This window comes from Oryctolagus cuniculus, chromosome 16 (assembly GCF_051225735.1).
Source record: "Oryctolagus cuniculus isolate XC-2025 breed Fujian yellow rabbit chromosome 16, ASM5122573v1, whole genome shotgun sequence".
NCBI lineage: Eukaryota > Metazoa > Chordata > Mammalia > Lagomorpha > Leporidae > Oryctolagus > Oryctolagus cuniculus.
The window spans coordinates 34,290,208-34,315,149 of NC_142882.1; the positions used below are offsets into that span (position 1 = coordinate 34,290,208).

At 38.2% G+C, this 24,942-nt stretch overlaps 1 long non-coding RNA gene across 1 annotated transcript; it reads left to right on the plus strand.

Annotated features, from left to right (window-relative positions):
• The first annotated feature begins 2,370 nt into the window (after window positions 1-2,370).
• On the plus strand, window positions 2,371-24,747 carry LOC149121672 (uncharacterized). Its single transcript, XR_016222327.1, has 3 exons — window positions 2,371-2,771; window positions 21,868-21,908; window positions 23,334-24,747. It is a non-coding gene; the product is annotated as an uncharacterized LOC149121672 (long non-coding RNA).
• The last annotated feature ends 195 nt before the right edge of the window (window positions 24,748-24,942 follow it).

Below are 24,942 nucleotides of genomic sequence, written 5' to 3' on the forward strand. Positions count from 1 at the left end.
GTAGAATTCAGCAGTGAATCCATCTGGTCCTGGGCTTTTCTTTGTTGGGAGTGCCTTTATTACTGTTTCAATTTCTGTCTCAGTTATGGGTCTGTTTAGGTTTTCGATGTCTTCCTGGTTCAATTTAGGCAGGTTGCATGTGTCCAGGAATCTATCCATTTCTGATAGGTTTCCCTGTTTGCTGGCATACAAGTCCTTGTAGTAATTTCTGATGATTCTTTTTATTTCTGTGGTGTCTGTTGTTACATTTCCTTTTTCATCTCTGATTTTATTGATTTGGGTCTTTTCTCTTCTTTTTTTTAGTTAGTTGGGCCAATGGGGTGTCAATTTTGTTGATTTTTTCAAAAAACCAGCTCCTCGTTTGGCTGATTTTTTGTAATGTTTTTCTTGATTCAATCCTGCTGATTTCTTCTCTGATTTTAATTATTTCTCTTCTCCTACTAGATTTGGGTCTGGTTTGCTGTAGGTTTTCTAGATCCTTGAGGTGAATTGAAAGCTCATCTATTTGGTGCCTTTCCAATTTCTTGATGTAGGCACCTATTGATATAAACTTTCCTCTCAACACTGCTTTTGCTGCGTCCCATAAGTTTTGGTATGTTGTGCTGTTATCCTCATTTACTTCCAGAAAATTTTTGATTTCTCTTTTGATTTCTTCTATTACCCATTGTTCATTCAGGAGCATGTTGTTCAATCTCCATGTGTTTGTGTATGCTCTAGGGATTCCTGAGTTGCTAATTTCCAACTTCATTCCTTTATGGTCTGAGAAGCTGCATGGTATGATTCTAATTCTTTTGAATTTGCTGAGACTTGCTTTATGGCCTAGTATGTGGTCAATCCTAGAGAAGGTTCCATGTACTGCTGAGAAGAATGTAAAATCTTTAGCTGTAGGATGGAAAGTTCTGTATATATCTGTTAGATCCATTTGGGCTATAGTGGCATTTAAATCTACTGTATCCTTGTTGATCTTCTGTCCTATTGATCTGTCTATTTCTGAGAGTGGAGTATTGAAGTCCCCCAGTACTATTGTATTGGGGTCTAAGTCTCCCTTTAAGTCCGTTAATAAATCTTTTAGATAAACTGGTGCCCTGTAGTTAGGTGCATATACATTGATAATTGTTATATTTTCCTGTTGAATTGATCCCTTAATCATGATATAGTGTCCCTCTTTGTCTCTCTTAACAGTTTTTGTGGTAAAGTTTATGTTGTCCGATATTAAGATGGCTATGCCCGCTCTTTTTTCATTTCTGTTGGCATGGTATATCTTTTTCCAGCCTTTCACTTTCAGTCTGTATGGATCTTTGTTGGAAATATGTGTTTCTTGTAAGCAGCAAATAGATGGGTTTTGTTCCTTAACCCAATCAGCCAATCGGTGTCTTTTAACTGGACAGTTCAGGCCATTCACGTTCAATGTGACTAATGATAAGTGGTAACTTTGCCCTGCCATTTGCCAAAGATAAGTTCTAATATATGCTTTGAATTCCCTGTGATCTTTTGCTGTGAGGTTTCCTTCCTTGGTTTCCTTCCTTTACCTTCTTTCATATTGATGATCGTGTTTCTGTGTTTCTGTGTGTAACACATCTTTAAGCATCTTTTGCAGGGCTGGACGAGTGGCAACAAATTCTTTCAATTTCTCTTTGCTATGAAAAGTCTTTATTTCACCTTCATCACAAATGATAGCTTTGCAGGATATAATATTCTGGGCTGGCAGTTGTTCTCTCTTAGTACCTGGGCTATATCTCGCCATTCCCTCCTAGCTTTTAGAGTTTCTGATGAGAAGTCAGCTGTGAGTCTGATTGGAGATCCTCTGAGAGTAATCTGACGTTTCTCTCTTGCACATTTTAGGATCTTTTCTTTATGTTTCACTGTAGAGAGTTTAATTACAATGTGTCGTGGTGAGGATCTCTTTGGTCGTGTTTATTAGGGGTTCTGTGAGCTTCCTGTACTAGGATTTCTCTGTCCTCCTCCAACCCTGGGAAATTTTCTGCTAATATCTCACTAAAAAGGCCTTCTAATCCTTTCTCCCTCTCCATGCCTTCAGGAACTCCTAGAACCCGAATGTTGGGTTTTTTAATAGTATCCTGCAGATTCCTGACAATATGTTTTAGATTTCTAATTTCCTCTTCTTTTCTTTGGTCTGACTGTATCCTTTCCTGTTCTCTGTCTTCTAAGTCCGATATTCTCTCTTCTGCTTCACCCATTCTGTTTGTAAGGCTCTCTATTGTGTTTTTCATTTGATCTATTGAATTCTTCACTTCAGTCACTATCCCAGTTTCCTGTTGTACTAGTTGTTTCGTTTCATTTTGATTCCTCCTTAATATTAATTAATATCACAAGATTTTAATAGGGTCCTGGAAAAAGGAGGGAGGGACAGTGCTCTGATGTCATGATCATCAGGGAGGTGAGAGCGGCCCCTGCTGTTGGGAGGATCAAGCTGCAAAGATGAGGCAGTTTCAGACCTGAGACCAAGTCCTCTCTGCCCCCACCTGCCACAACCCCAAGCTATGGCCCTCATGCTAGGAGCATTTGGATTGGCTGTGTGTTCTCTGATGTTATGCATGCTCATTGTTAGGGCAGACTTTAAAATCAGGTGTTCAAAGGCAACACTGCTGAACCACACAGCGTCTTCTTTTCTGGCATCCCAATGTTAGGCTTTCTGGGTTTGTTCCTGAGAGAGGCCTCAGGTGTTTCACCCATTGCTGCTCTGTGAACTTCCCTCACCACACTCAGGAGCCCTTGGGAGGATGCTGGGATTCATTGGAAGCTGGAAAGTGGTGAGTGTCAGAGAGCAGTATTCTATGGGCACAGGAGGGGAGCTGGGCCAGTAGCCAGGATCCTAGTATCCTGTCCTGTGTCTAAAGGAAAAGGGTTTGTGTGAACCCTGGGGCCTCACAGCTTTCCAAATTGATGGTGATTACAGAATCCACATGGGGAAATGACTTCCACATGTGATCTGATATCCTTTGGTTGAGAAACGAGGTCACTAGTTTACAATTCAGTGCTGTCAGCACAGCTCTTGCTAGGTTCTGAGTCAGGTTTTGTTTGATGCTAATAACAGAATGGTACAGACTCAGTCATTTAGAAAGAAATGGTATTTGTCTCATGGTTTGGGTCCAAGTTTGGAGGGCAGTATCTGTTGAGGGTCATCTTGTTGGCAGAGGTTTGGGTGGCACAGAGACCATATGACCAAATAATGAAATTGCAGGAGGTTCAAATATGAAGTAGTTTCTACAGCACACACCTGGGAATAAGCAGTCACTCAACAATCACATGAATTGATCTAGCCCAATCGCTTCATTAGGGTCCTACCTGTTCCCAATGATTGATCTCTCCTAATTGGGATTAAATGCCTTCACACCCTTGTGTGGAGAGTAAAATCTTTGTAAAGGCCAATAATTTTTCACTCCCCAACCCCAAGCTAACTGGTGTGAGAACTGAGAATCAAATAAACTGTTGAACACACGGTAGTTGCATTATGCATCCAAATTTGGTTTAGCCAAATGATAGCTTGTAGCATTTGAGAATATCTCAGAAGATCAGATTCTGCTGGCTATAAAATGGTTTATAAATTTGAGAGTTCATTTGTGACTGGTAAATGAAAAAATTTCTTTTCTCCTCAATTCCTGTACCTTTGATTTTAAGACTCAGATATTCCATGGGCAATATGAGTGGCTATGATTCTGTCTAATACACAAATTTCAGGCCATAGCTAAGCTCATGCAAATAAGATAGCTTTACAGGGGATCTCTGGATAACTTCATAATTTTGACTGGAGCCAGAAAATCAAATACATGCTTTTCACTGGTATATGCCTGGGATGTGTGTATGCTAAAATCTTAATCCATTATGTCTTCTAACTATCTATTGTCAGAATTGAACTGTTGGTAAGTCATAGGTGTTATAGATGTGCTGTTTGATATTATGCAAACAACACACATTTGGTGTTAGTGACTGCACAGGTCACAGACTTAAACTGATTTTAAGTGTTTGATTTCTGGTGAGAACTAATACCTTGGAGGAGGGAGCCAATGCAAACTGTTGGGAGGGAAACGTAAAAAGTGTGGAACTCTCAGAATTAAATGTTCTGGCTGTGAGGTTTGTCTTAGTTCCTGAGAGTGAATCCCCTTAGTCTGCATCTCCGGAGAGTGATCCCCAAAGTCTGGGAACCTGCGTTTGGTGTCCCTTGATACTGTGGGATAAGTAGGTTGTTTCCTTTTAATTGCACTTAACACCAGTTTAGAAATTATGTGCTATGATTTCATGTTAGACATGTATACCCTTGCATAGATCCCTGAAAGGAAGACAATTGTTGACATCTTTGTTTTCTGCTAAATTTGAATAAGAATGTTAACATCCATAGAACAAATATTCAGGAAAATATAGGGGCCTTGGTCAGTTCAGGTATTTTCCCAATCTCTTCTACTGCTGCCCCCGAGAGGAAAGTCCTGGTTCTTTGAAGATTTTGTTTGCTTACTTTCTGTTTCTCTAAACCATGAGTTTTACTAGCTTTGTTGGGTATTTGTGACAATATCTTTCTTGATTTTTGTTCCTCATCTGCTAATTCTTGGCCTTTTTGGTTACATTATGGCAAAATGCTGTCATGTTATAGATTGTGTATAGACTGTGCTTCTGTAGGAAATATTGCTAGTTAAAATGGATTGTCTATCTTTTCTTCCATATCTACTGATTTTTGTGCTTTTTCAACACTTGAAGTGACCTTATTTATTTATTTTCTCCATCTAGTGTTAGCTGATGTTTCTGCACAATGACATATGGATAACTATTACTTACCCCTGGTTGGGTATTTATACCATTGTATTTATTTGTTCTGATAAACACTGGGCAATCCTTGCAGTTTTGTAAGCATTTTTCTTAAATATTCGGATGCTCTATCTATGAACACGGATATGAAACACTGTACTATCCTCATAGAAAATGAATCTGATATTGTGATTCCTCTGGCTTTGTTTTGTTCTTTAAGTTTGCTCTAGCTATTCAGGATCTCTTGGGCTTCTGTATGAATTGTAGCATCATTTTTTCTATCTTTTTTTCAGAAGAATGTCATTACTATTTTGATTGGGATCATATTGAACATGTAATTGCTTTCAGTAGTATGGACATTTTGATTATATTAATTCTTCTAATCCATGAACATGACAGATATTTCCATTTTTATGTTCTCCTATTTATTTTAAAAATGTTTTGAAATTATCATTGTAGAGATATTTGACCTCTTTATTTACATTTATTCCAATTTGTTTGGCCATTGTGAATTGAACTGATCTTGCATGTCCTTTCTCAGCCATAGCATTGCCTTTTATACAAATGCTATTGAATTTTGTGCATTGATTTTATCTTGCAAATTTACCAAACTCTCTGGAGTTACAATAGTCTCTTGGTGGAGTCTTTTGGCTTCCCTATAAATAAAATCATATCTTCTATCAGCAGTAATAATTTGACTTCAACCGTTCCAATTTGTATCCCTTTGCTTGGATTTTGCTTGCTGGTGGCTCTCAGTAAGCCTTCTAGAGCTATATTGAATAGCAATTATGGGGGTGAGAATCCTTGTAGGTCTTAGTGGAAATGCTTCCAATTTACCCACACGATTTGATGGTGGCTCTGTGTTTGTCATAAACTACCTTGCATGTGTTCAAGAATATTCCTTCTATTCCCAGTTTAATGTTTTTATCAAGGACATATTTTATCCAGTGCATTCACACTTGGTCTGGGTGAATTATATTTCTAATGTGTTGTTATGTTTGATGAGCAAGTATTTTGAGGATTTTTTGCATCTGAATTTATCAAATCTATTGGTCTTAGTTTGCTTCGTACATATGCCTGGTTTTAGAATGAAAGTGATGCTGGTTTTATAGGAGTTAAGAGGGGTTTTATCTTCAATCTGAAGATTGTCTTCTTTGTTGTGAATTATCTTCTTAGTTTTATATAAGGTTTCCCTATTAGTTTTTTATTGCCTGTTCTTAGGCTATCTTATCAAGAAGCCATTGCTTATGTCAATGTCTTATAGTTTTCTCTATATTTTGTAAGTTTCAGTCCTTACATTTGTATCCATGACTCACTTTCAGTTGACTTTGTATAGGAAAAGAGGGGTGGTCATCTGGGTTTAGTCATGTCCATATGGATATCCCGTTGCCTCTGGACACTTTACTGAATAGACTACACCTTTTCCAGTGTATTTTTGTTAGCTTTGTGAAAGATCCATTGTCTGTATGTATCTGTATTTCTTTTTGGGAGCCTCTATCCTCTTGCACTGGTCTATTCATCAGTTTTTATGCCAGGGTTTACCATACATCTATGGTATGTATTGAACTCATCTGTTGTGACCCCAGACGTGTTCTGTTTCTCAAGAGTTACTTTTCTATGTGGAACATTTTTTTTTAATATATGTGAAGATAGGAGGTTTAGGTTTATTTTTCTAGATACAATATGAATTCCATTGATTTTGATGGAAAGCATATTGTATCTGTAATTTAACTTGGACAATATGGAAATATAAGAAAGTATTTCAATCTGTGAATATGAGTGGACTTTTTGACCTCAGATTCTTTATCATGGCTCTAGAATTGTCACTGTAGAGGCATTTCACATCACAAGTCAAATTTATCCAGGGTACTTTATTTCTTATTGTGAATTTAATTTCTTCTTTAATTTATTTTTTCAGTGGGTTCACAATAGTATAGGTATATAAAACTTATTCTGACTTTTTGTGCTTACTTTGTATCCTACAAATCTACCAGTCATTTACCAGTTCAGGTGGCCTGTTGTTGACCTCGTTGCATTTCCATATAAATAGAATAAAACCATCTGGAAAAATAAATAATTTCAATTTCTTCTTTTCTATATCTGGGTCTTTTATTTCCTTCCCTTTTCTTTTGGTTTTGCCTAGATCTTACATTGCAGTATTGAATATAAAAGTAAAAAATGTGCATCATTTTATGGTTCCAATTATAGGGTAAATGCTTTCATGTTATTTGCCATTCAATAGAATCTGGCTCAGGTGCTTCAAATGCAAGGGTTTTGTAATTGAAGTATATGCAATCTGCAAGTGTTCTGCTCAACTTACTTCTCATAAGTGAATGTATAATTTTATACAAAATGTTTTCTGCATCTAGTTTATTATACTGATGTTGATTTTTGATTGATGTGAATTTTGGAATTATGAATTACATTCATATTTTCCCTGTTCCTATATTACATCTGACTGGATTATGATATCTGACCATTTTATTTTTTTTTTTTGATTCCAAACTGGATTCAATTACTATCAAATTTTGCACCTATATTCTAATATAAATTCTATTAGGATGACAGTGTTGCATTATATTCAGCAGGGACTCTGCTTTCTAAGTTTTTATTTGAAAAAAGAGAATCAGAGATAAACAGAGATCTTGCATCTATCAGGTCACTTTAGGAAAAACTGGCCTCACATAATGAGTTTGGAAAAGTTACCTCCCTAACAATTTGTATAATACTTTTCAAAAATGGGTGTTAATTTTTTTTAATTTTGTAGATTTTAGCAATGAAGATGTTTGTTGCTGATCTTTCATTTGAACACATTATTCCTCATTTAATGTTCTTTCTCAGTATTGCTCTATTCAGAGATGTTATTATTATTATAGAAAACTTTTTATAATTCCCTTAATTAAACTTGTTTATTTATTTATTGTTTAACTTTTATTTCATAAATATAAATATAAATGTCCAAAGTACAACTTTTGGATTATTGCAGCTTGCCCCACACCATAACCTCCCTCGCACCCGCAACCATCCCATCTCCCACTCCCTCTCCCATCCTATTCACATCAAGATTCATTTTTTCAATTATTTTTATAAACAGAAGATCAATTAGGTATATGCTAGGGAAAGATTTCAACAGTTTGCACATACACAGAAACGCAAAGTATAGAGTACTGTTTTACTAGTAGTTTTACCATGAATTTACATAGTACAACACATTAAGGACAGAGATCCTACATGGGGAGTAAGTGCACAGTGACTCCTGTTGTTGATTTAACAATTGACAATCTAATTTATGATGTCAGTAATCACCTGAGGCTCTTGTCATGAGCTGTCAAGGCTATGGAAGCCTCTTGAGTTCACCACCTCTGATCTTATTTAGACAAGGCCATAGTGAAAGTGGAAGTTCTCTCCTCCCTTCAGAGAAAGGTACCTCCTTCTTTGATGGCCCGTTCTTTCCACTAGGATCTCACTCACAGATATCTTTCATTTCTGAAATACTCTCATGGGCTTTTTAGCCATATCTAAAACCTTAAGGGCTGATTCTGAGGCCAGAGTGCTGTTTAGGACATCTGCAATTCTATGAGTCTGCTGTGTATCCCACTTCCCATCTTGGGTTGTTCTCTCCTTTTTAATTCTATCAGCTAGTATTAGCAGATACTAGTCTTGTTTAGGTGATCCCTTTGACTCTCAATCCTATCATTATGATCAATTATGAATTGAAACTGATCACTTTGACTAGTGAGCTGGCATTGGTACATGCCACCTTAATGGGATTGAATTGGAATCCCCTGGCATGTTTCTAACTCTACCACTAGGGGTATGTCTGATGAGCATGGGCCATACTGTACACCCCCCTCTTATTTCCACTCTTATATTTAACAGAGATCACTTTTCAGTTAAATTTAAACACCTAAGAATAATTGCATGTTAATTACCGAGTTCAACCAATGGCATTTAGTAGAACAAAAAATACTAAAAGGAACAAAATAGTAAGTTGTTCTTTAATAGTCAGGACAAGGGCTGATCAAGTCATTTTTTTCTCATAGTGTACATTTCACTTCAACAGGTTTCCTCTTAGGTGCTCAGTCAGTTGTCACCGTTCAAGAACATATGATATTTGTCCCTTTGGGACTGGCTTATTTCTCTCAGTATGATGTTTTCCAGATTCCTCCATCTTGTTGTGAATCAACAGATTTCATTTTTTACTGCTGTATAGTATTCTATAGAGTACATATCCCATAATTTCTTTATCCAGTCTTTTGTTGATGGGCATTTAGGTTGATTCCAGGTCTTAGCTATTGTGAATTGAGCTTCAATACACATTAAGATATAGACAGCTCTTTTACTTGCCAACTTAATTTCCTTTGGGTAAATTCCAAGGAATGGGATGGCTGGGTTGTATGGTAGGGTTATATTCAGGTTTCTGAGGAATCTCCAAACAGACGTCCATAATGGCTTTACCAGCTGGCCTCATATGATGAGTTTGGAAAAGTTACCTCTCTAACTTTTCAAAAGATTGGTGTTATACTTTTTTAATTTTGTAGATTTTATTTTGAAGATATTGGTTGCTGATCTTTCATTTGAACACATTATTCCTGATTGAATGTTCTTACTCAGTATTGCTCTATTCAGATATGTTAAGATTATAGAAAACTTTTATTTAATAAATATAAATTTCAAAAGTACAACTTTTGGATTATAGTGATTCTTTGCACTATAACCACCCTTCCACCCACAAACCATCCCATCTCCTACTCCCTCTCCTATCCCATTCCTCATTAAGATTCATTGCAAATATCTGTATATACAGAAGATCAACTCTATACTAAGTAAAGATTTCAACAGGTTGCACCCCCACAGAAAGACAAAGTATAAAGCATGGTTTGAGAACTAGTTATAGTGTTAATTCTCATAGTAAAAAACATTAAGTACACAGGTCCCAATATAGGGAGCAAGTGCACAGTGCCTCCTGTTGATGATTTAACAGTTCAGACTTTTATTTATGATGTCAGTAATCATCTGAGGCTCTTTTCATGAGCTGCCAAGGCTATGGAAGCCTCTTGCGTTCACAAAGTCCAACATTATTTATACAAGGTCATAATCAAACTGGGAGTTCTCTCCTCCCTTCAGAGAAAGGTACCTCATTCTTTAATGTCCACTTCTTTCTGCTGGAATCTCACTCACAGAGGTCTTTCTTTAAGGTCATTTTTTTTTCCACAATGCCCTGTGTTTCCATGCCTGAACTACTCTCATGGGCTTTTTAGCCAGATCCAAATGCCTTAAGGTGTGATTCTGAGGCCAGAGTTCTGTTTACGGCATTTGTCATTCTAAGAGTCTGCCCTGTGACCTGCTTCCTATCCTGGATTGTTCTCTCCTTTTTAATTCTGCAATTATTAGAAGACACTGGTCTTATTTCTGTGCTCTCTTGACAATCCTCTTTATGATCAGTTATGGACTGGTATTGGTGCATGCCAGTTTTTAGTATTTCAAGTCCCATGGCAAGTTTTAAGCTTTACCCTTAGGGGTAAACACCTTGGAGCATGTGCCAAACTGTATATCCCCTCCATGTCTTATTCCAACTCTTATTTTTATTTCAATTTGATTTAAACACCTAAGAATAATTCTGTGTTAAGTAAAAAGCTCAACCAATGGTATTAAGTAGAAAAAGAAAATACTAAAATGAATAAAATAGTAAGCTGTTCCTTGACAGTCATCACAAGGGCTGATCAAGTCATTCCTTCTCATAGTGTCAGTTTCACTTCTACAGTTTTCCTATTAGATGCTCAGTTGTCACATATCAGGGAGAACATATGATATTTGTCCCTTTGGAACTGGCTTATTTCACTCAGTATGATGTTTTCCAGATTCCTCCATTTTGTTGCAAATGACCAGATTTCATTTCTTTTACCACTGTGTAGTATTCTGTAGAATACAAATCACTTAATTTCTTTACCCAGTCTTCTGTTGATGGGCATTTAGGTTGATTCCATGTCTTAACTGTTCTGAATTGTGTTGCAATAAACATTGAGGTGTAGACAGCTCTTTTATTTGCCAATTTAATTCTCCTTGGGTAAATTCCAAAGAATGGAATTGCTGGGTCATGTGGTAGGGATACATTCCGATTTCTGAGGTATCTCCAAACTGTATCCATAGTGGCTTTACCAGTCTGCATTCCCACCAACAGTGGGTTATTGTGCCTTTGCCCCCACATCCTCACCATCATCTGTTGTTAGTTAATTTCTGTATGAAAGCCATTCTAACTGGAGTGAGGTGCAACCTCATTGTTTTGATTTGCATTTCCCTGATGGCTAGTGATCCTGAACATTTTTTCATGTGCCTGTTGGCCATTTGGATTTCCTCTTGAGAAATGTCTATTTAGGTTCTTGGCCCATCTCTTAAGTGGGTTGTTTGTTTTGCTGTTGTGAAGTTTCTTGATCTCTTTGTAGATTCTGGTAATTTTTTTTTTACAAACAGAGTCAGACAGTGAGAGAGAGAGAGACAGAGAGAAAAGTCTTCCTTTTCCGTCGGTTCACCCCCCAAATGGCTGCTACACTGGCGCACTGCGCCGATCCAAAGCAAGGAGCCAGATGCTTCCTCCTGGTCCCCCATGTGGGTGCAGGGCCCAACCACTTGGGACATCCTTCACTGCCTTCCCAGGCCACAGCAGGGAGCTGGACTGGTAGAGGAGCAACTGGGACAGTACCCAGCACCCCAACCGGGACTATAATCCAGGGTGCCAGCTCCACAGGCAGAAGATTAGCCAAGTGAGCTGTAGTGCCTGCCAGATTTTGGTTATTAATCCTTTATCAGTTGCATAATTTGCAAAGATTTCCTCCCATTATTTCAGTTGCCTCTTCACTTTGCTGACTTTTTTTTTTTTTTTTTTGCAGTACAGAAACTTTTCAATTTGTTGTAATCCCTGTTGTTAATTTCGGCTTTGACTGCCTATGCCACTGGAGATTTTTCTAAGAAGTCTTGCCTGTTCCTATATCTTGCAGACTTTCTCCAATATTCTATAATAATTTTATGGTGTTGGGTCATAGATTTAGATCTTTAATCCATGTTGAGTGGATTTTTGTGTAAGGTGTAACATAGGTATCTTGCTTCATACTTCTGCATGTGGAAATCCTGTTTTCCCAACAATATTTGTTTAAAAGACTCTCCTTGCTCCAGGAATTGGTTTTAGCTCCTTGATCAAATATAAATTGGTTGTAGATGTTTGGATTGATTTCTGGTGTTCCTATTCTGTTCTATTGCCTATCCATCTGTTTCTGTACAGTACCATGCTGTTTTGATTATAATTGCACAGTAGAATGTCTTGAAATCTGGTATTCTGATGCATCCAGCTCTGTTTTTGTTGTATAAGACTCGTTTATCTATTTGAGGTCTCCTGCGCCTCAATATATGTTTCTATATGAATATCAGCATCATTTTTTCTAGGTCTGATAAGAATGTGTTTGATATTTTCATTGGTATCACATTGAATCTGTAAATTGCTTTTGGAAGAATGGACATTTTGATGCTATTGATTCTTCCAATCAGTGAGCATGGGACATATTTCCATTTTTTGGTATCCTCTTCTAGTTCTTTAAGATTTTGTAATTCTCATCATTATAGAAATATTTGTCATCTTGGCTAAGTTTTTTCCAAGGTATTTGTTTTTTTCTGGTAGCTTTTGTGAATGGGATTGACCTTAGAAGTTATTTCTCAGTTCTGGCAGTGTCTGTATAAAAAGGCTGTTGATTTTTATGTATTGATTTTATATCCTGCTACTTTGCCAAAATCGTCTATGAGTTCCAATAGTCTCTTAGTGGAGTTCTTTGGATCCGTTAAATAAAGAGTCACGTTGTCTGCAAAGATGGATAGTTTGACATTTCCCTTCCCTTTTTGTACCCCTTTTAATTTCTTTTTCTTGACTAATGGCTTGGCTAGAACTTCTAGTGCTATATTGAATAGCAATGGTGAGATTTGGCATCCCTGTCTGGAACTGGATCTCAGTAGAAATGCTTCCAACTATTCCCCATTCAATAAGTTGCTGGCTGCGAATTTTTCATAAATTGCCTTAATTGTGTTGAGGAATGTTCCTTCTATACACAATTTGGTTAGAGTTTTCATCATGAAATGGTTTTGTAATTTATCAAATGCATTCTCTGCATCTATATAGATAATATATGATTTTTCTTCTGCAGTTAGTTAATGTGGTGTATCACATTGATTGATTTGTGAATGTTGAGCCATCCCTGCATACAAGGATAAATCCCACTTGGTTGGGTTGGATGATCTTTCTAATTTGTTGTTGGATTATTTTGGCTTGAATTTTGTTGAGGATTTTTTGTATGTTCTTTAGAGAAATTGGTGTGTAATTCTCTTTCTCTGCTACATCTTTTTCAGGTTTAGGAATTAAGTGATACTGGCTTTGTAGAAAGAATTTGGGGAGGATTCCCTCTCTTTCAATTGTTTTGAATAGCTTGAGAAGAATTGGAGTTATTTCTTCTGTAAATGTCTGATAGAATTCAGCAGTGAATCTCTCTTGTCCTGGGCTTTTCTCTGTTGGGAGGGCCTTTATTACTGATTCAATTTCTGACTTTGTTATGGGTCTTTTTGGTTTTCTATGTTTCTTGCTTCAATTTTTGTAGGTCATATATGTCCAGGAATCTATCCATTCCTGACAGATTTCCCTGATTGTTGGCATACAACTCTTTGTAGTAATTTACAATGACTCTTGTTATTTCTGTGGTGTCTGTTGTTACATTTCCTTTTCATGTCTAATTTTATTGATTTGTGTCTTCTCTCTCCTTTATTTGGTTAGTTGGGCCAATGGTGAGTCAATTTTGTTTATTTTTTTCAAAAAATCCTTTCAGCACTTAGCTTCTCTTTTGTAATTTTTTTGGATTCAATTTTGTTGATTTTCTCTCTAATCTTAATTATTTCTTTTGTCCTACTAGTTTTGGGTTTGGTTTGGTGTAGTTTTTCTAGATCTTTGAGGTGAATTGATAGCTCATTTATTTGGTGCCTTTCCAATTTCTTGATGTAGGCACCTATTGCTATAAACTTTCCTCTTAACCCTGCTTTTGCTGTATCCCATACGTTTTGATATGTTGTGTTGTTATCTTCATTTGTTTCCTGAGAGTTTTTGATTTCTCTTTTGATTTCTTCTTTGACCCAGTGTTCATTCAGGAGCATGCTGACATTCTCCATGTGTTTACTTATGCCCTAGAGAATCCTGAGTTGCTGATTTCCAGCTACATTCCATTGTGGTCTGAGATGCATGGTAGGATTTTGATTTGTTTTAAATTTGCTGAGACTTGCTTTATGGCCTAATATGTGGTCTATCCTAGAGAAAACCCCCTGCACTAGTGAGAAGAATGTGTATTCTGTAACATTAGGATGAATATTTCTATACATATCTCTTAGATCTGTTTGTTCTCTAGTGTCAATTAAATCTGCTGTTTCCTTGTTGATTTCTGTCTGGTTGATCTGTCCATTGCTAAAAGTGGAGCATTGAAGCTCCCCAATATTATTGTATTGGAGTCTAAGTCTCCCTTTAAGTTCCTTAACATATCTTTTAAATAAACTGGTGCCCTGTAATTAGATGCATATATATTTATAATAGTTACATTTTCCTGTTGAACTGATACCTTAATCATTATATAGTGCCTCTCTCTGTCTCTCTTAACATTTTTGTGTTAAAGTCTATTTTTTCTGATATTAAGGTGGCTACATCAGCTCTTTTTTGGTTTCTTTTGGCATGGAATATCTTTTTCCAAACTTTCAATTTCAGTCTGCATGCATCTTTGTTGGAAAGATGTGTTTCTTGTAAGCAGCAAATAGATGGGTTTTGTTTTTTAATCCATTCAGCCAGTCTGTGTCTTTTATTTTAAACTTTTACTTAATGAATATAAATTTCTGAAGTACAGCTTATGGATTACAATGGTTCCCCCCCAAAAAGTTTCCTCCCACCTGCAACCCTCCTCTCTCCCACTCCCTCTCCCCTTCCATTCACATCAGGATTCATTTTCAATTATCTTTATATGCAGAAGATCAATTTAGCATATATTAAGTAAAGATTTCAACAGTTTACACCCACACGGAAATACAATGTGTAAAATACTGTTTGAGCACTAGTTATAGCATTAAATCAAAATGTACAGCACATTTAGGACAGAGATCCTACATGACGAGTAAGTGCACAGAGACTTCTGTTGTTGACTTAACAAATTGCAATTGTTGTTCATGGCATTAGTAATCACCCTAGGCTCTTGTCATGATTTGGCAAGGCTATGCAGGCCTTTTCAGTTTTCCGACTCTGATCATATTTAGACAAGGTCATAGTCAAAATGGAAGTTCTCTCCTCCCTTCAGAGAAAGGTACCTCCTTCTTTGATGACCTGTTCTTTCCACTGGGATCTCTAGAGAGTTGAGGCCATTTACTTTCCGTGCAGCTACTGAAAAGTAGTGACTTTGCCCTGCCATGTTCCCAAAGATATTTCTAATATATAGTTTGAACTTCCTGTGATCCCTTACTGCAAGGTTTTCTTCCTTTACCCTCTTTCTGTTGATGACTGTGTTTCTGTGTTTCTGTTTGTAAAAAATCTTCAGCATCCTTTGCAGGAATGGATGAGTGGTGACAAATTCATTCTGTTTGGTATGAAAGGCTTTTATTTAATCTTTATTCCCAAATGAGACCTTTGCAGGGTATAATATAATAGGATGACTGTATTTTCTCTAAGTCTTGGGCTATATCTCACCATTCTCTCCCAGCTTTCAAGGTTTCTGATTAGAAGTCTGATGTGAATCTAATTGGAGATCCTTGAAAATAATCAGGCATTTCTCTTTTGCACATTTTAGAATCTTTTTCCTATGCTTCACTGTGGTGTGTTTGATTACAATGTGTTGTGTTGATGATCTTTTCTGGTCATGTCTGTTGGAAGTTCGCTAGTATTTTGCCTTGTAACACTTTCTCTCTCACCATAACTTCAGAAAATACTAGAAGCCAAAATCTTGTTTTTTATATATTGTATCCTATAGATTCTCAACAATATGTTTTAGATTTCTAATTTTCTCCTGCAGACTTTAGCTAGACTGTATACTTTTCTGTGCTCTGTCTTCTAAGTCTGATATTCTCTCTTCTGCCTGATTGGGATTTTAAGGTTCTCAAATGCATTTTTTATTTATTCTGTTGAATTCTTCATTTTCATTTTGTTTTCTCTTCAATACCTCGATTTCATGTTGTATTGAGTTTTTTTAATTTCATTTTTATTCCTCCTTATAAATTAAATAGGCAAACAAAAAAGCTGTCTGCACATTAATGTTTATTGCAGCTCAATTCACAATAGCTAAGAGCTGGAACCAACCCAAATGCCCATCAACAGTAGCCTGGATAAGGACATTATGGGACATGTACTCTATAGAATACTATCCAGCAGTCAAAAACAATGAAATCTGGTCATTTACAACAAATGGAGGAATCTGGAAAACATCATGCTGAGTGAATTAGGCCAGTCCCAAAGGGACAAATATCATATGTTCTCCCTGATCGGTGACAACTAACTGAGCACCAAAGGGGAAACCTGTTGAAATGAAATGGACACTATGAGAAACATTGACTTGATCAGCTGTTGTCCTGACTGCTGATGTACAATGTAATACTTTATCCATTGTAGTATTTTTTCTAGTACTACTGGTTGAACTCTGTAATTGATTTACAACTATTCTTAGGTGTTTAAATTTTAACTGAAAAGTGATCCCTGTTAAATATAAGAGTGGTAATAAGAGAGGGAGGAGATGTACAATTTGGGACATGCTCAATCGGACTTGCCCCAAATGGAGTTAGAAACGTGCCACGGGATTCCAATACAATCCCATCAAGGTGGCATGTACCAATGCCATCTCACTAGTCCAAGTGATCAACTTCAGTTCACAGTTGATTACACTGATAGGTCTAAGAGTCAAAGTAATCACATAAACAAGACGGGTGTCTGCTAATACTAGCTGACAGAATCAAACAGGGAGAGAACGATCCAACATGAGAAGCAGGATACACAGCAGACTCATAGAAAGGCAGATGTCCTAAACAGCACCCTGGCCTCAGAATCAGCCCTTAAGGCAATCGGACCTGGCTGAAGAGCCCCTGAGAGTATTTTAGGCCTGGGAAGCCAAGACACTCTGGGAAAAAAGAAGACCTAAGGGAAAGATCTCTGTGAGTGAGATCCCAGTGGAAAGAATGGGGCCATCAAAGAAGGAGGTACCTTTCTCTGAAGGGAGGGGAGAACTTCCACTTTCACTATGACCCTGTCAGAATAAGATCGAAAGGCAGAAAGCTTCAGAAACCTGACAAAATGTAATAATTGTGTTTGTAAACATGACATTAGATCCAGTGGCCGAAAAGAAAGATTGTGCTTTTCTCCAAAACCACTTTGACGGTGATTTCTTGGTTAAATTTCACCCGAAAACCACAACAATTTGTCCAGATACTCCTGCATGAAAACAAAAATATCTGGTGTGTTGTGGCTATCTCAATCCCAGATCTTGCTACAGCCTCTGTGTTTGTGTTTTGTGGACATTTTCTAGGAACTTTACCGTTTTGAATGCATTTTAGCCTGTAAGTTTTTGTTTTCTGCCGGCTAACGATAATTGCTTCCACAGGGGGTCAAATCCTCCACACATTCGAGTTCTCTAGACAGAAAACTTCAGAAATCCTAGAAAACATGATATTTGCATTTGTAAACATGACATGGGATGCATTTGCCAAACAGAAAGATTGTGCTTTTCTCCAAAACCACTTTCACGGTGATTTTTTGGTTAAATTTCACCCGAAAACCACAAAAAAATTTTCAGGATTTCCCGGGATGAAAGCAGAAATATCTGCTATGTTGTGGCTATCTCATTCCAAGATCTTGCTACAGCCTCTGTGTTTGTTTGTGTTTTCTGGACATTCTCTATGGACTTTACAGTTTTCACTGAATTTTAGCATGACACTTTTTTGTTTTCTCCCGGCAAACACTAATTGGTTCCCCTTGGTGTCAAATCATCCACACATTCGAGTTCTCTAGGCAGAAAGCTTCAGAAGCCTGAGAAAATGTGATATTTGTTTTTGTAAACATGACATTGGATGCATTTGCTGAACAGAAAGACTGTGCTTTTCTCCAAAACCACTTTCACGGTGGTTTTTTGGTTAAATTTCACCCGAATTCCGCAACAATTTGTCCAGATACTCCTGGATGAAAACAAAACTATCTGGTGTGTTGTGGCTATCTCAATCCCAGATCTTGCCACAGCCTCTGTGTGTGTTTGTGTTTTCTGGACATTCTTTACTGACTTTATGGTTTTGAATGCATTTTAGCATGTAAGTTTTTGTTTTCTGCTGGCAAATGCTATTGGTTCCACATGGAGTCATATCCTCCACACATTCGCGGTTTCTAGGCAGAAGGCTTCAGAAACCCGATTGAACATGATATTTCTGTTTGTAAACATGACATGGGATGCATTTCCTGAACAGAAAGATTGTGCTTTTCTGCAAAACCACTTTGACGGTGATTTTTTGGTTGAATATCACCCGAATTCCACAACAATTTGTTCGGATATGCTGGGATGATCGCAGAAATATCTGGTGTGTTATATCTATCTCAGTCCCAGATTTGCTACAGCCTCTGTGTTTGTTTGTGTTTTCTGGACATTCTATACGGACTTTGGTTTTGAATGCATTTTAGTATGGCACTATTTTCTGCTCACAGTCGGTAATTGGTTCCACATGGAGTCAAATGCTTCACACATTCGAGTGTTATGGGAAGAATGGTTCAGAAACCTGAGAAAGCATAATATTTGTGTTTGTAAACATGACATTGGATCCACTTGCCAAAAAGAAAGATTGTGCTTTTCTCCAAAACCACTTTGACAGTGTTTCTTTTTTTTTTTTTTTAAATTTCACCCGATTCCGCAACAATTTGTCAGGATTTTCCGGGATGAAAGCAGATATATCAGGCGCATTGTGGCTATCTCAATCCGAGATCTTGCTACAGCCTCTGTGTTTGTTTGTGTTTTCTGGACATTCTTTACTGACTTTATGGTTTTGAATGCATTTTAGCAAGTAAGTTTTTGTTTTCTGCTGGCAAACGCTAATTAGTACCACATGGAGTCAAATCCTCCACACATTCCAGTTTTCTAGGAAGAAAGCTTCAGAAACCTGAGGAAACCTGATATTTGTTTTTGTGAACACGACATTGGATGCATTTGCTGAGCAGAAAGATTGTGCTTTTCTCCAAAACCACTTTTACGGTGATTTTTTGGTTAAATTTCACCCAAAAACCACAACCAATTTTCAGGATTTCCCGGGATGAAAGCAGAAATATCTGGTGTGTTGTGGCTATCTCATTCCAAGATCTTGCTAAAGCCTCTGTGTTTGTTTGTGTTTTCTGGACATTTTCTATGGAATTTACAGTTTTGAATGCATTTTAGCATGTAAGTTTTTCTTTTGTGCTGGCAAATGCTAATTGGTTCCACATGGAGTAAAATCCTCCACACATTCGCGTTTTGTAGGCAGAAAGCTTTGAAGAGTTAAAATTGTATATGTGTGGGTGCAAAAAGTTAAGCTTAAGCTTTTAGGTTTAAACCTTCCTTGTGCAGCTGTGAAAGTAAGACAGAGTAAAGTAGCACCTTGACAGTAGGGACTCCATTTTGGAGCACTTGAGACTGCATTCTGGGAAAGCAACCCCCCCCACCATGAGACTCTGGTCTGAAACTATGATCTCTAATAGTCGGACAAGAGCAGTGCACTCAGACAACTAGGTAGTGGGTAACCTTGTGCAATAGGAGATTTCAAACCCCACTCAGCCCCCAGACTGAGGAGCTTCATTGCTTTCTGCCTTCCTCCTCCTCCCCCTGGGGGCTCCCTCCCCCACTCTTTTGCTCTCCTCATCTCCATTCCTATACCACTGGCCAGGAGAAAGGGAGAGGGAAATTCCACAGGTCTCTCCACCCAGGGAAAAGCTGTTACCTGTTACCTGTTAACCCTTTCCAACCTGGTAGAAAGTTTTCCATCTTTGCAACTTATGGTAACTCTGGTGCGTCTTAAAGTTTTTTGTGAACTATTACTGTTGCTAAGCTTTGATTGCCTAAGGACTAAATCTGAAAAAAAAGCTAAAGTTAACTATCTGTTGTAATTGACTGAGTGTCTGCAGTAGTCCTAATTGATCTGGCTTTGGTTAAATTATAGGAGGTTCCCAAACACTCTTAGTAAAACGGAGCACCTACCCAACCCCATGGTTAGTCCTGCCAGGCCCTGGTGTGTGCAGTCTTCCCTGTAAATGGGGGAACACAGCCTTTCTCTGCACTCTATTCTAGTCCATGTGGCCTGCTGCACCCAGGCAGGCATAGCCAAATATCTCTAGGCAGAGCCCCCACACCAGGGCTGCTTCTTTTTCCTCTCCTGGAGGAATTTCCAATTCAATACCACTGCTGGCCTTACCTAAGGGAGCCAGAACCTTAAGCCATTAACCCTTTCCAACCTGATTAGTTTTTCTCTTTGCAGCTAATGAAAACCTAAACAATGGGTTCATATGCTGATAATCAGCTCTTTTCTGTGCTACTGTCCCTGATTCATCTGAGAGCGTTCACCTGTCCTGAAGGTTTCGAGTTTTTCTATTGTCATTATGAGTCTTGATTGGAAAAACTACAGCACGAAGTTTGTTTACATTGTTTATCTGTTTTTAACATCTGAGTGATTACCCAACTGATCAGAAATGTACTAATTTTGGCTAAATGGTTTGACTCTCTGACGTCTTAAATTCTAAACCGAGTCTTCCAACTTTGGGCTTCCAGCCAGATCCCTGGAACTCTCAAAGAATGAGACTCTAAATTTGTTAAAGTAACAGCTGCTTGGGTCAATTCAAATTATATAAAATATATTAAAATGTTATAAATGGTGTCAGACCAATACTGTATTTATGTTTCTGCTTTCCAGCTAAAGTGGTCTTATAAAAATAAAAGTAAATTCTGTGTATACAAGCCTTTATGTTGTTAACTAAAGTAAGCCAATGCAGATTGGTTCAGAAAATTGAGGTAATGCAAACACCCTTCGGTTTGCTCAGTGGCTTGCTTGCTCAGTTTTACATGTCTTTGATATGCTTTAAACTTGTTTCTCTTAATGAGGAAGATCTTTTCAAAGTTGTAAACACGCACTAGTGTTTGCTGTCCAGGAGGTGTTATCCTCATGTTACTTAAAAACATAAAAATGTAATTTTAAATTTTATTTCAGATAACGGTGTGGTATTCATTAATAACTCAGTGTCTTAAGTCATCTAAGCATCAGTGCTAAGTAAAACTTGGAAAAATATATTATATATACTTTTAACATCTCAAATTCGATAAAAAAACTGTTTGAGTTTGTTAACATGTATTCTCATAGGTTGTCCATACATGACAATTCAAAGCTATGTAAAAGTAACTACAGGTATAAAGTTTCAAAAGGTGTAAACAAGTCATAAAAAGTTTTAAAATGTTTACAATTTTAAAATATTGTTTACAGAGTTGAGTGCTAATGCCAAAATTACACTAACCTAAAGTTAAAGTCTGATCTTCTGCTATAACAATGTTTTTTTTTTAATGTGTACTAATGTTAGTTAATATCTAAAAATGGTCTAAATCATAAATCTTGGAATCTGTTTTTGCAAAAACTGTAACGTCTATTTTAAGTGTCTGCTTAATCGGTTACTCTGCCATTTCTAGAGTTAGGTCCTGTAAGCTCTTTTTGACTCTGTTAAATAATTCTAAATTATGTAAACTCTTATATACAAAGTTGTTTTTTTTTATTTCTGGTTTATTCGACAGCAAGAGACATAAATGTTAATCCATTTTGTACTCTACTGTCTCTGTTAAGTTATGGTTATGCGGCAGATGCTAGAAAACTGGGTTCCAGAAACCCAAGAAAGCTCTAGTGTCCACAGGCTACACGGTAAATACCTGGAAGCCAAAGGATGGCAGAGACCTCTGCCACAATTTCTCCTCTAAGTCAGGCTACACAGTAAACACTGGTTAAACTGCCAGTTAAATCTAAAAGCCCAAAAAGTCAGGCTAGAGACCCAACTTGCTGCCTCACTTCTCCTCTTTTCTCTTCCAGAAGGGAAGTTACTACTGTTCTGCAGGACTCTCCACTGTGATGTACGGTTTGATCCCCAGACCTTATGTAAGGGATGACTGACCTTTTCTGTAATAATGCCTGGCCACAGTATAGGGCCCCAAACAACAACAACAACAACAAAAAGTTAAACTATAAAATAATGTGACAACTAGATCAATTTTTTCAGTGTAAAAAGTTACACTGATGACCTCAAAGTATGCAAGCAGGTCACCACAGTTGATCTTACCTAAAGGGTCATAGTTCTCCTCATGGGCACGGTCTTAACTCGCAGGAAAATACTAAGTGTCAGAATTTGCCCATGACCATAGTTTTTCTAGCTCACCCTGATATTTAAAAAAATCTCCAAAAATCAGGATTGGGTTGAGCACCCCCTTAACTGACATCATAGAGGCTGCCTCCTTGGTCTACTTTATTAGAGACCAGGAAAATGAGGAGCAAGCTAGCAGCAGAGGATAGGCAACAGACCAATCAATGGCTGTTTTACACGGTGATTGCCATCAAGGAGACCCAGCAAGGCCAGTGCACCCCAAATGGCACCTGTTGCTGATATAAGGAGCCAGGGCATTGGGCAAGCAGCTGTCGTGACAGCAAATGCCTTCTGTCAGTCCTGCCAAGAGCACGGCCACTGGGCACGGAACTGCCCTGGGTGTCGAAGGAATCCTGGTTCAGAACCGCTGACCCTGTGGCCCCAAGCTAAAAAGCCTTTGGCTCTGCCCAGCCTCTGCCCAGCTTCCAGCTCCAGCCACTGCTATTGAGGGGATGGCCTAGGGTCAGTGAAATGCAAGTTGCCTATTTCCATCAGCCTCCTATTCAGCTCTCCTCCTAGTCCATCCATGTAATGCAAGTCAACAGGGTGCCTCCCTTAAAGGAGATTTGCATCTCTTTCAATTCTCTTCCAGCACCCCATGGATAGGTCTGGGCCTCACACACCCAGCCAGGCCTTAAAAGTCTATCCAATAACATTAAACTTAAAAAGCCCTCCCTGCCAGTTCCTAAAAACAGGGCTTTCGGTAACAGCTAACTCAGATAGCCCTACACCGATTTGGACAGGTCCTCACTGAGGACTTAAAGGGCCTATCTCTTGAGGGGGGGTGCACAATAATCCATAATATAAATGGTTAAATGTAAATAATTCATTAGTCTGTCTTTTTCCCAGCCTGAGACTCTAGTCTTGTACATTGGCTTAAATTCCTAGCAAAACTGGCTACTAAATATCAAAAAAAAAAAAAAAAATTGTCTCTGGGTCAATCAGACTAGACAGGCACAAACCCAAATTTGTACTTTTCCTGAAAAAAGCCAAACAACTCCAGGACCAGGCCAAGCAGGGCTGGGATTTCTGGCCTGACATCTGGTCACGAAAATCCTGGCTATTTCCTCTCCTTGGCCCACTAACTTCTGCAATCTTGATGCTTGTCTTTACACCTTGTTCGTTTTCTCTCTAACAGACTAAAAGCTGTTGAACTCCAAATGGTCATCAGGCAAGACTTCCAGCCCATTCCACTGGACGACTTGAGCAGCCCTCTGGACTGAGCAACACAGTCTTTCCAAGGCCACTGTTGCACACCATAAGACAGGTAGCAAGAGGAAATACCCAAATCCCCCTCGATGCCCACATGCCAGCTTCGAAGAAGTTACAGAAAACGGAACTCCATCCATAATCCCAAAGAAAAATTTTGGGTATTACCTCTTAAGGGGAAAATATTAGGCAGAAAGTCAGTTATGAGCTTATCTGTGTGTAATATAAAGGCCTAATGTGTCCAGCATATGCATCTGCATCTCAGTCATCCTGACAATGTTTCACGGGCAGCCTGGCCTTTGCATCCTGCCCTGCCCCCTTCTATCTGATAACCTGCCAGGTGGAGATCCCTGCCCCTTCTGCCTGACAAATCTTCCACAATCTCCCAGATGCAACCCAGAATCTGCATTTCAGTATTACAGAACAGGCGGGGGTTGAATCTCATTTTCATGGGGGGGGGGTGGTTATGCACGGCCCTAAAAAAAATATTGTTTTTATGCCGACTAAACTGGGGTGGTTAGAAACTCCATGGCCAAACTCAGAAAACAACTGAAAATGGCAACGGGAGAGGGAAACTCAACAGGGATGGTTTGAGTCATGGTTCGGCCAGTCCCCATGGCTTACTACTCTACTGTCAGCCCTAACAGGACCCTTAATTGTTTTACCCCTAATTGTAACCATAGGACCTTGTGTGTTAAATAGACTCATCACCTTTTTGAGGGAACAAGTTAAAAATGTTAAACTCATGGTTGTAAGACAACAATATGTCACATTAAAAGAGACAAAAATGAATAATCTCTAAGATTAGAGATCCTCACAACAAGGGGTGGGAAATGAAGAGTTAAAATTGTATATGTGTGGGTGTAAAAAGTTAGGCTTAAGCTTACAGGTTTAAACCATCCTGGTGCAGAGGTGAAAATAAGACAGAGTAAAGTGGCACCTTGACAGTAGGGACTCCATTTTGGAGCACTTGAGACTGCATTCTGGGAAAGCAACCCCCCCCTCACCATAAGACTCTGGTCTGAAACTATGATCTCAAATAGTCGGACAATAGCAGTGCACTACATCACCCTTGGCAACGCACAAAAACCCCCTAGCATGACTGCTCAAGCTTAAAAGTAGAAATGTTGCACCTGGGTTACCTGGGCTAATAATGAAGATGTGATTTGTCTATGTCTTAAGATCATAATTGCTGATTGTAAGATTTTAGCAACCTCTTAGCAACCGAGTATTCTCGCCATACTCCCGATTTTTCAGTTTTTGCCTTTATAAACCCTATGCTGTAGTTCCGCACTGCTCCTCTGTCCTTGTCAGAGGGCCCGAACATGTTGGATCAATAAAATTAACTCTTTGCTGGGTGCATGAGAGAAAACACTCTTGGAGTCGTTACTTGGGTGGTGGGCTTTTTTGGACACTAACAGCTTCAGAAACCCGATTAAACATTATATTTGTGTTTGTAAACATGACATGCGATGCATTTACTAAACAGAAAGATTGTGCTTTTCTCCAAAACCACTTTCACGGTGGTTTTTTGGTTA